The sequence below is a fragment of the Bos indicus genome, chromosome 28 (assembly GCF_029378745.1).
Source record: "Bos indicus isolate NIAB-ARS_2022 breed Sahiwal x Tharparkar chromosome 28, NIAB-ARS_B.indTharparkar_mat_pri_1.0, whole genome shotgun sequence".
NCBI lineage: Eukaryota > Metazoa > Chordata > Mammalia > Artiodactyla > Bovidae > Bos > Bos indicus.
Genome location: NC_091787.1, coordinates 15,174,350 through 15,183,226, shown reverse-complemented (window position 1 = coordinate 15,183,226; position 8,877 = coordinate 15,174,350).

Here is an 8,877-nt window from a genome sequence, read left to right as displayed (position 1 = left end):
AACTGTTGCTTCTTGACCTGCATACAGGTTTCTCAGGAGGTAGGTAAGGTAGTCTGTTATTCCCATCTCTTTAAGAATTTTCGACAGTTTGTTTCGATCCACACAGTTAAGTCAAAAGCTTTGGCATAGTCAATGAAGCAGAAGTAGATGTTTTTCTGGAATTTTGTTGCCTTTTCTATGCCCCAGCAGATGTTGGCAATTTGATCTTGGGTTCCTCTGCCTTTTCTAAATTCAGCTTGAACATCTGAAAGTTCTTGGTTCAGGTACTGTTGAAGCCTAGCTTGGAGGATTTTGAGCATTACTTTGCAAGTGTATGAGATGAGTGCAATTGTGCAGTAATTTGAGCATTCTTTGGCATTGCCTTTCTTTGGGACTGGAATGAAAACTGACCTTTTCCAGTCCTGTGGCTACTACTGACTTTTCAAAATTTGCTGGTATATTGAGTGCAGTACTTTCACAGCATCATCTTTTAGGATTTGAAATAGCTCAGCTGGAATTCCATCATTCCACTAGCTTTGTTTGTAGTGATGCTTCCTAAGGCCTACTTGGCTTCACATTCTAGGATGTCTGATCTAGGTGAGTGATCACACTATCGTGGTTATCTGGGTCATGAAGATCTTTTTGTATAGTTCTGTGTATTCTTGCCACCTCTTCTTAATATCTTCTGCTTCTGTCAAGTCCATATCATTTCTGTCCTTCATTGTGTCCATCTTTGCATGAAATATTCCCTTGGTATCTCTGCTTTTCTTGAAGAGATCTCTCATCTTTCCCATTCTAATGTTTTCCTCTATTTCTTTGCATTGTTCACTTTGGAAGGCTTTCTCATCTCTCCTTGCTATTCTTTGGAACTCTACATTCAGATGGATATATCTTTCCTTTTCTCCTTTGCCTTTCACTTTTTTTCGTTTCTCAACTATTTGTAAGGCCTCCTCAGACAACCATTTTGCCTTTTTGCCTCTATTAGATCTAATCCCTTGAATCTGTTTGTCACTTCCACTGGGTAATCTGATTTAGGTCATACCCGAAGTGAAGATGGAGAAGCTCTATACGGTCAGGTAAAACAAAGACCAGCAGCTGACTGTGGCTCAGATCATGAACTCCTTATTGCAAAATTCAAACTTAAATTGAAAAAAGTAGGGAAAACCACTAGACCATTCAGGTATGACCTAAAAAAAAAAAATCCATATTCATAACTATTTAAAAAAGCACAGGTTCTGGCAGTCTTTGCCCCATATTCCCTCATGGAACGATGCAACAGCGGGCTGCAGGTGGGCTGTAGGGGCCTCATACACAGAACATAAAGTCTGTCCTGTTCACCATGATCAACATCACCAACGTGACTCCTTCCCACCTGCTTCCCTGGCTTAGGATGGCTGCTTGGCCTCTCTGGGCTTTTGAGTTAAGAGTCTTGCAGGAGTCTCTTCTATAGTCTGATCACCTTAAAACATCTTTCTTTCTAATCTGGTCGGCACTTCATAGTGGCCAATGACTAACTGTGATTGATTCATAAAGATATTGCTGGAAACAGAGCTGCTTTGAACATCTGAGGGGCCTGGAGCAAGAATACAGATATTTAAAAGTAATGAAGCAAGTTTAGCAGGCTCTTAAGTAAAATCCATACTGTCCTCCTACTGTGGCAAATATATCTTTGTGATAATAAATCATGACTATCTTTTAAACTATAGGTTTAATAGAATTAAATCTGTCACCTGCCAAAGATGACTGATTTTTTTTAGATTTTTGTGTATCTATGGATGTTCTTTGAGTAAGCTAATGATAATTTGAGGAGTGATAAAATATAGATCTACATAATTTATGAATTACTTTATATTTATCCCATAAATTTTTAAATTTTATTTCAGCAAAACAAATACTTATGCAAAATTTTCAAATAATTTATGGTCTATTCTCGACCATGCCAACTTCATGAGCTATTTTGGTCCTATACATTTTTTTAGTTCTATACAGTTTTTGGGCTTTCTTGGTTGCTCAGCTGGTGAAGAATCTTCCTGCAATGCAGGAGACCCCGGTTTGATTCCTGAGTTGGAAAAATCCGCTGGAGAAGGGATAGGCTGCCCACCCCAGTTTTCTTGGGCTTCCCTGCTGGCTCAGCTGGTAAAGAATCTGCCTGCAGTGTGGGAGACCTGGGTTCAATCCCTGGGTTGGGAAGATCTCCTGGAGAAGGAAACAGCTACTTACTCCAGTATTCTGACCTGGAGGTATAGTCCATGGAGTCGCAAAGATTCAGACATGACTGAGTGACTTTTATTAACTATTTCAGGGAAACTTTATTTTCCTTAAGCAATAACAAGTGAAATTGTCAAAAAACTGTTTCAAGCAGTATTTTGACTTAGAAATAATCATGAACTTTAAATATCATACACAAACCATGAATTTACATATCATGTTTAAACATTGGAATGGGATTACATGTGATAAAATATGATCACAGAAAATATTATAAAATAATTTCATTACATAAATCTGTTATACTTATTCCTTAAGTTTTACCCTATTTTAAAGCAATTTTAGATCTATATCATGAATTGCTGTCATGCTTCATGCACCTATGTCTTTAGATATAATGAGGTGTATGTGTGTCTGGTATGTGTATTCATTTGAACCATTCAGGTTAATCTACCCAAAAAGGGAAAATTTTATATGGTTCAGCCTGATACATATTTAAGTCATTTGAATTGTTTCACTCTGTAAAGTGTTTCTCAGCTGCCAACAGTTCACTAATTTTTGTCTCTAGAACTATGAGTAGGAAAGAAGAGAGGTGGAATGGGTGCTCAGCACTCCTGGGAAATACTTCATTATGCAGAAGTCTAGTGTATTCTGAGAGGAGGGATTGACAGGTTAGCTAATTTGTCTTTTCTCTTACTCAAGCTTTCCTGTCATTCAAATCCTCCCAGTTCTCTGGAGCAGCCTCTGTGGAAAAACCTGCAAACTACTGGGGCGTTAGGACACAGTCACTTTTCTTTTCAGGAATATAAGGCAAGAGATATGGAGCAATGTTGCCCTGAGGCCGAAGCAGCGTTAGAGACAGGCATGAATGTTTAACTGCTGGTCACACTTCCTTAGTGCCGAGGTCAGGTCCCAAGGGACCCAGGAGTCACAGTATGGGTACTAACAGTTCTGTAAAGCACGGGCCCAGAACAGAGCCCCTTCTTGCCCAAACCTGAGGGTGATGCTGGCTGTTCATACTCCTGAAGCATGGCTGTAATCAAAACAGGATCTTGTTCACCAATGCACAGAATACAGCCAAACATGACGGCTCGGGCTCCGGATGACTGGTTCCAACACAACCTGCAGGGCTTCCCTCCTCCTCTTGGCCTTTACTAGTCTCCTCAAGGGCAGAAACTGCAGCTAAAACAATAGCTTAGAGATACAGGCCACTACATGTGCTTTGTTTCTTCCCATCCTTAAGATCTTGCAAGATTGTTTATAGTAGAATTTGAAACTTAAAAGCATTAACAGATTAGATGTTGAGTAATTTCTTTGCCACTCCCACCCAGATTTGTCTCTGAAGTCAAGTGGTGATTTTTTCACCAAGGTAGGCTTTTCTCAAAAACCCAGCAGTGCTTCTCCCTTCTGTGCAGCCCCTCTTGGCCCCACACTTATTTTAGTTTTTAGTATTTTAATTTTATTGGAGTATAGTTGATTTACAATGTGTTAGTTTCTGGTATATAGCAAAGTGATTGAATTACACAGATATCATTCTTTTTCAGATTTTTTTCTCATATAGGTTATCACAGAATATTGGGTAGAGTTCCCTGTGCTACACAGTAGGTCCTTATTGGTTATGTATCTTATGATAGGATAGTAGTGTGTATATGTCCATCCCAAATTCCTGATTTATCCCCTCCTCACCACATTTCCCACATGGTAACCATAAGTTTGTTTCCGACGTCTGTAAGTCTATTTCTGTTTTGTAAATAAGTTCATTCCTATCTTTTCTTTAATTAGACCCCATATAAGCGTTATCACATGGTATTTCTCTTTCTCTATGTGACTTCACTTACTGTGATAATAATCTCTAGGTTCCTCTATGTTTCTGCAAATGACATTATTTTGTTATTTGCCCCGCATTTAAAATATGCTCAATTAATGTTTGTAGCTTGAATGCACTCATATTTTTACCAGAAACCCAAGCGAATAAATATTCAAAGTTATGATATATTTTCCTTACTTTCTTTACACAGTATTTTCCTTTAGAAGAATGGTTTAATTTAATAAAAAGGAGCTGACCTCCTCCACACACTCCCCACAAAGCCCACATTGAAATTTTACTTGCTGGTTCTCATTGCTCCTGTTAGCATGACTTAGACTGGCTGTTGGCCAAATAAGGCAATGATTTCTGTTTAGAGCTCTCTGAGATTTGGAATAGTCCATGACAGTTTTTATTCCTGAGTGTGGTAGTGAATTCCTAGCATGAGAGTTATTTCCTTGGCTTTCCTAATAAAGCTATGAACAGAATAATTGAAAGAAATTTTACATTGCATGTATATGAGGGTTTTGGTTGTTAGCGATCACAGACTGTTTATATGAGCTGGATACCATTTGGTAACTTAAAAAAAAGCAATAATTAAAAATACTAAAGCACATAAAAATAAAAGTGAGTGGCCAGCAGATGACAGTGGGAACTCAAAAGACACACACCCACAGAACTTACTGTAGACATTAACATGACTTTACTATTCTGCTGGGGTTTCCCAGGTGGCTCAGTGGTAAAGAATCCACTTGCCAGTGCAGGAGATACAGGAGTCACAGGTTTGATACATGGGTTGGAAAGATCCCTTGAAGGAGGAAATGGCAACCCACTCTAGTATCCTAGGCTGGAAAAATTCCATGGACAGAGGAGCCTGGCAGACTGGAGTCCATGGGGTTTTAAAGAGCCAGATGTGACAGCACGCCCACATGCACTGTTTGGCTGCTTAGCCAGAATAACTCTTTTATTCCACTGCTTTCATCAATTTGATTTCACTCTTCCATGGTACTGTTGCCCAGGAAGATAAAAAAAAAAACTAATAAATTTATTGGTTGTTATAGGAACGTCTCATAAAGCCCATTTAAGTGAACATTAAGCTATTTAACTTTTTAACAGACAGCAACAAGCCAGTGTTTATGCCCCAGGACTTTTTTTGAACTCTGCCTCAAAATCCTTACCTTACTGTATCCACAGATTGTAAATGATTACATCATGATCCTTACTTAATCCTAATCATACCCTCCTCCCACTGAATGATCCCCCTTAAACTGGACTCCACAATCTACTAAATATCCCAAGTTTGCCATCCTTCCTTTAAAGAGAGTAGTAAGACTCTGGGAAGGTGCTAGTTATTCTCCCTTATCAGGTAAGAATAAACTCAGCTTTGTCTTGTCAAAAGGTCATTTTGATGATATTTTGTGGGCAGCCAGCATTTGGTAAAAGAAGAATGGCTGAATGCTGATAATTGGTAAAGCCAAATATGTAACAAAAACATATGGTGTTTCTTCTACTGATCTCTCTACTTTTGCGTATGTTGGAAAAGTTAAAAAAGAAATTTAAATCCTTGAGTTAAAACCTAGCTGGGCTGGAGGCCAACCAAGGAAAGGAGCTGCTGAATGAGTGATGAGAACTCAAGACAGTGTGATACGTAGGGTGGAAAATGGAGCCCTGGTGCCAGCCCTCTGTGGCCACATGATATAGTCTCCCTCAGTTTCAGGAGTGTGACTGTGAAACTCCCTCCCCCATTCTTGACAACACAGAGCACAGCGGAGCATCTCTGTCCACTTCTGAATGTACAAGTCAAACACCAGACCATCGCACTGCTCTCGTGAGCATGCTCTATGTGCTGGTGCTCTCTCCAGAGCCTGGAAAATGTGAGGTGAAACCTCTTCCACTGCATTACTTTTTTTTTTTTTTTTAATTTTTAAAAAGTATATTGGAGTATAGTTAAGTGTTGTGATAATTTCTGAAGTGAAGTGAAGTCACTCAGCTGTGTCCGACTCTTTGCGACCCCATGGACTATAGCCTACCATGTTCCGCTTCCCATGGGGATTCTCTAGGCAAGAATACTGGAGTGGGTTGCCATTTCCTTCTCCAGGGGATCTTCCCAACCCAGGGAAAGAACCCCAGTCTCCCGCATTGCAGGTAGACGCTTTACCCTCTGAGCCACCAGAGAAGCCCTGTGATAATTTCTACTCTATAGCAAAATGACTCAGTTTTACACACACACACACACACACACACACACACACACACACGGCTTCCCAGGTAACTCCGAGGTAAAGAATCCGCTTGTCAAGCAAGAGATGTGGGTTCAATTCCTGTGTTGGAAAGATGCCCTGGAGAAGCAGATGGCAACTCACTCCAGTATTCTTTCCTGGAAAATCCCATGGACAGGAGCCTGGCAGACTAGAGTCCATGGGGTCGCAAAGAGTTGGACATGACTTAGTGACTAAACAACACCAATAACAGCAAAATACATTACACACACACACACACACACACACACACACAGTCTTTCTCATATTCATTTCCATTATGGCTTATTATAGAAAATAGTTCCTTGTGCTATACACAGGTAGGTTTCTTCATACGATGGTAGGAAGAAGGTGCATACATGGGTAAGGGGATTGTTAAATGTGTGAAACAGCATAGAAGGCAGACAGGTAGGAGAATTTCAGGGCCTGATTGGAAATCCAGATATCCCCATTGCCTCTTCATATCCATACATACTTTGCCTGCCATTTCTTTCCTCACTTCCTCTCATACTTCTCATGACCCCCACTTTTCTCCTTTTGAGGCTTCTCCATGACCTCAGTTCAGTTCAGTTCAGTTCAGTCACTCAGTCGTGTCCGACTCTTTGCGACCCCATGAATTGCAGCACACCAGACCTCCCTGTCCATCACCATCTCCTGGAGTTCGCTCAAACTCACGTCCATCCAGTCGGTGATGCCATCCAGCCATTTCATCCTCTGTCGTCCCCTTTTCCTCCTGCTCCCAATCCCTCCCAGCATCAGAGTCTTTTCCAATGAGTCAACTCTTCACATGAGGTGGCCAAAGTACTGGAGTTTCAGCTTTAGCATCATTCCTTCCAAAGAAATCCCAGGGCTGATCTCCTTTAGGATGGACTGGTTGGATCTCCTTGCAGTCCAAGGGACTCTCAAGAGTCTTCTCCAACATCACAGTTCAAAAGCATCAACTCTTTGGTGCTCAGCTTCCTTCACAGTCCAACTCTCACATCCATACATGACCACTGGAAAAACCATAGATGGACTAGATGGACCTTTGTTGGAAAAGTAATGTCTCTGCTTTTCAATATGCTATCTTGGTTGGTCATAACTTTTCTTCCAAGGAGTAAGTGTCTTTTAATTTCATGGCTGCAATTACCATCTGCAGTGATTTTGGAGCCCCCCAAAATAAAGTCTGACACTGTTTCCACTGTTTCCCCATCTATTTCCCATGAAGTGATGGGACCAGATGCCATGATCTTTGTTTTCTGAATGTTGAGCTTTAAGTGAACTTTTTCACTCTCCTCTTTCACTTTCATCAAGAGGCTTTTTAGTTCCTCTTCACTTTCTGCCATAAGAGTGGTGTCATCTGCATATCTGAGGTTATTGATATTTTTCCCGGCAATCTTGATTCCAGCTTGTGTTTCTTCCATGCTAGTAAAGTAATGCTTAAAATTCTCCAAGCCAGGCTTCAGCAATACACGAACCATGGACTTCCAGATGTTCAAGTTGGTTTTAGAAAAGGCAGAGGAACCAGAGATCAAATTGCTAACATACACTGGATCATCAAAAAAGCAAGAGAGTTCCAGAAAAACATCAATTTCTGCTTTATTGACTATGCCAAAGCCTTTGACTGTGTGGATCACAATAAACTGTGGAAAATTCTGAAAGAGATGGGAATACCAGACCACCTGACTTGCCTCTTGAGAAACCTATATGCAGGTCAGGAAGTAACAGTTAGAACTGGACATGGAACAACAGACTGGTTCCAAATAGGAAAAGGAGTATATCAAGGTTGTATATTGTCACCCTGCTTATTTAACTCCTATGCAGAGTACATCATGAGAAACGCTGGGCTGGAAGAAGCACAAGCTGGAATCAACCTCAGTAGCCTCCAAATGCTTTCCTTCCCCCACATCCACTCGCAGACTTCTGGTCATTATGATGGGACCTTTCCGTCGTCCCTTCCCCCTCCCCCTCTCTCTTTCTCCCTCTCCCCCTTTCCTTCTTTCTTTCCTTTCTTCCTCACCCTAACCCTTTCTCCCTTCCTCTGTCCCTCACTCTGTTAGTTCCTCTCCCTCCCTCACTGCCTCCTCCCCCTTTCCCTTTTCTTTCTTTTTTTCCCCTCCCTTCCAAAAACAAGGCATGCAACTATTTTTAAAAAACTTTTTATTTTGTATTGGAGTATAGCTGATTAGCAATGTTGTTAGTTTCAGGTGAACAGGGAGCGGGACTCAGCCATGCATATGCATATTTCCATTCTCCCCAAACTCCCCTCCCATCCAGGCTGCACATAACATTGAGCAGCATTCACTGTGCTATACAGTAGGTCCTAGTTGGTGATCCATTTCAAATATAGCAGTGTGTTCATGTCCATCCCAACTCCCTAACTATTCCTTTCTCCCATCCTTCCTCCTGGGCAACCATTACTTCGTTTTCTAAGTCTGTGAGTTTCTTCCTGTTTTGTTAGTAAGTTCATTTGTATCATTTCTTTTTATATTCTACATATAAGAGATGTCATGCGATACTTACATTTCCCAAGAACCGCGAAATTCTAAATCTGCCCAAGTCATTAAGGACTGTCAAATCTAGCTGCTTCCTAATTGAGGACAATGAGCTTCAGGAAAGTTTAGCCACTCACCCCACACACATGATTGA